The sequence below is a fragment of the Triticum dicoccoides genome, chromosome 5B, assembly GCF_002162155.2.
Source record: "Triticum dicoccoides isolate Atlit2015 ecotype Zavitan chromosome 5B, WEW_v2.0, whole genome shotgun sequence".
Lineage (NCBI taxonomy): Eukaryota > Viridiplantae > Streptophyta > Magnoliopsida > Poales > Poaceae > Triticum > Triticum dicoccoides.
The window spans coordinates 222,015,495-222,019,425 of NC_041389.1; positions in this window are offsets into that span (position 1 = coordinate 222,015,495).

Below are 3,931 nucleotides of genomic sequence, written 5' to 3' on the forward strand. Positions count from 1 at the left end.
GACAAAGACATGAGCAAGGTTTTGAAAGGTTGGAAATGACAAGAATTTTCAGATTCATCCAGCAAACTCAAGAGAAAGATTTTGAAAATGATTACCAGGAAGGAATAACAACACAAAAATTGATAACCCAATTTTGGGGCTGTTACACTTGGTCCTCTTCCCCAAAACTTAGGCGGGAAGGGATTCCACAATGGCCAATTTGGAAGGGGACAAGAGGTACACCCTATCCTGACAAAAGGTGGTCTTCGCCTACAAAGCTTTTGGTCGTGACGATGCAGTGGGCTCGACGATGACATCTGTCCTGCCGATCTCGTGGTCTTGGTCTCGTTGCACCGGAATGGAAACCTTTGGGGGGATTGCTTGGGAACCCTCGTCTGTCCTTGCTCCCTTAGCGCCAAAAGGGAAATTGGCTTCTCTGCGCTTGCTGGCGCCTGCCTGGCGTTGGTTGTCATGACTAACGTGATCGCAGCCTCACGAGGCTAGGTACCTGCATAGAAATCTCCGCTCCTGGGGAGGCCGCTCCCCCTGGAGGTCTTGGTGTCATCCGCCTCGCGAGGCTAGGGCCCTCATGAGGGTCTTGTCTTGGTGGTCTTACAGATGGGCCATGCCAAGCCGTCAAGGGTGCCATACTGTGGGCCGCAGGCAGGCAAGTCTGAGTACCCTAGTTCCTAGAACGCACATAGATTGGGCTATGATAATTCAGAAATATTTATGAACAAACTTGGTTGGATCTATAAACGATAAAGATATACATCTTGAAAAGATGAGATGTTTCAATTTTATATGTATTAAGAAATGTCTTGATATAAATGTTTTGTCTGAACGAATGTTACAAGAGTTGTAATAGACCCATAAAAGGTTTTGCAAGAAGAATCTTTACAAAATGGGTTAATTCAAGAAATGATCAAGATAACTCTTGACATAAAAAGATCCGAAATCGAGTAATATTTTATTTTGAATAAAATATTATAGCTTGAAATCAAGATAGATTAAGATCCCAAAATCATGCGAAGCATACACAAATATTGAAAGCTGATGACAAAGGCTCTACCACAAGCAAAGCATTGATAAACACCAGATAAGCTATTAGGTGTTATGCAACTAGATTATTGACTTTAGTGCAAGTGGGAGACTATTGGGAATATTCCCTAGAGGCAATAATATTGTATTATCATATTCCCATTATTCACAATTAAGAGTTTACATTTCATGCTATAACTGTTATGATCCTAGAATATGTGATTCAGTGGAAAACTCATATGCACGTGTGAAATGATAAATGGTCAAACAATAGGTTCCCGGTCTAGCCTCTAGGACTGGCTCAAGTGTTGTTGGTGATCACGTTTTCCGGATCTTAGGATATTGTTAGATGCAACGATAGTCCTAAAACAACATTGACGGTATGACGTTAGAAGAACGACCATATTGAATTGACCCAACATTGTATGTTATACTTTGTGATCATATCGTCGGAAATCATCTGTTATAACATGGAGTGTTAGTGTGTGTTCTTTAGTTCCCCAAACCATGAGAGTGTCTCGGCCACTTCCTACCAGATGGTGGACTTTAGGGTTGCTCAAACGTCATCTGTAACAAGGTGATCCTAACCACAACTTCCAGGCTCACCGGAAAGTTTGACAAGTGAACGAACAACTCAAGAGTGGGATTTGCTCCTCCGACGATGGAGAGATATTCTTAGGGCCCTCTCGGTGTGACGGCATCCATCATCATCTGGCCAGACATAGGTGACTTCGTCACGGGGATGTTGGAACATGTCAACGAGAAAGAAGAAAAAACCGATAACGGGAGCGATGGTATAATGAGCATGGTGATGGCTCGGGAGGATACCGATGCACACCGGGTTTTGTAAAGTATCGTAAATCAAAGAGAACGTCACATGATAACCAAAGGTTCACTGGAATATCATTCGTGTAATCATAGGGATCGATATGGATGTCCACGGTTCCGCTATTGGTCATTGAACGAAGGGGTTTCATTCATGTCTATGTGATGAGAATATATTCATGAAATAGTTTGATTAATATCCAGAATAGTTTCAAGAGGTTCCGGAAGCATTCTGGGGTCACCGGAAGGGTTTCAGTGAATATCAGATAATACCAGGTATTACTGATTAAATATATATAGGTGGAAAATGTTTCAAGATATGTTAAATTATATATATAATACTCTGAATTTTTTAAGTATTTTATATATTAATTAAATATCAACGGGCCTTAATAAGCCAAGAGTAGAAGGAAGACTTGGGCCACAAATGCCCAAGTAGGAAGGCATCCCCCTTTTCCTTGTGGGCGGGCCGAATCCAACTAGGAGGGGGAGTCCTACTCCCCCGCTCTAGGCTGGCGCACCAAGGGGGAACTTTCCGCCTTGGTGGCTGCCCTCTCCTTCCCCCTAAACCTATATGTACTAGAGGTTTTGCACCTACTGAAACACATGCTTTTGTGTGCCTCTTCTAGTTGATCTAGTTCTAGTTCTAGTTGGTCCTAAGCTAATTAGAGTTAGCCCTAGCCACCTCTAATCCTCATAATTAGAAGCCCAGTATGGTTCTAATCTCCTCCCTCTAATTCTCGAACAATGATTAGCTCTGGACGGTGAAGCGCTACCAGATCGAGAAGACCGTACACTTGCAATTAAGTAGAGAGGCCGTGCTTTCGGTCTTCGGTTCGAGGGATCGTTCGAGGACGGTTCGCGGGATCGTCATCAATGTTCGAGGGATTTCAAGCACGATCTACACCGACTCTTCTTCGTTCGCTGCACTTCGGATTCAGTAACTATCGTTGATCTCAACCCGATATGCATCTTCATATTGATCTTGGTGAGCATAGGTGCGATTTTTTTTGTTTTCTACTACTTTCCCAACATAAAGCTCATGATAAATCAAGATCGTGTCAAATCAAGAAAATGAGGAGGGAGACCAGACACATGGCTACTGGTTCAAACCCTCAGCCTTAAGGATGAGCTACTCACACATCACCATGGAGCCAGCAAGAATGATGAACATGGCCTCTGTGGATGGTTTCCCCCCTTCGCAAGGTGCTGGCGAAGGCCTTCAGATGTCATCGCTTCGAAACAGAAGCTTGCGATGGCGAGAAATTATTCTCGGTTTCTTTCTGGAGGTTTATATATTTATAGGATTTTCAGCGCTATAATCACGCCAAACGAGTGTCGGGGGCCCCACAAGACTGGTGGCGCCCCCTAGAGGCATGTCATGGTGGCTTCTAGGCCCCTAGGGCCTCTTCTGGTTGCCTCCCAAAGCTTCTAGGGTCCTTCTCAATCTAGAAAAAATCATGGTAAATTTTTATCATGTTTGGACCTTTCTAGATATGATTTTCTGCGAACAAAAAACATGCAAAAAAAGAGAAACTAGGCACTAGATTACTAGGTTAGTTCATAAAATCAACATAAAAATGCACCAGATCCAAATACAATTAAAATTAATATAGTATGAATACCTCATAAGTTATAGATACGTTGGACACGTATCAGTTGGCGTGGTGACGGCAGCAGCTCGCGGGCGCGGTTGCCGCTGCTCATGCCCGCCAGACGCAGCTTGCCAGTCGGACTCACCGTTGCAACAACTCGCTAGCCCCATTCCAGCAAAATAGGGCATCACTTCCAGCAAAAAAGAACATAAGGTGGTGCGATGCAGCAAAACGTTACGGTGGTTGTAGCCGGGTGGAACGCCGGTAGTAGCAAATTGCAATGCCGGTTGTAGCATGTAGCAAACCACCCCATAACAGATTGTTGTTTGGTGCAGTGTCGCACGGAAATTCCTAACGGACGCTCGTTGTGTCAAGTTGTCGAGGCCTCAAATAGAGGGGAGCGAGCTAGCGATCAAGATGGGCGGGCCCAATTACGAGATCTATAGCGTCCGGTTTTCGGAACCTTCTGGAGGGAACCTGGACGGTTTTGG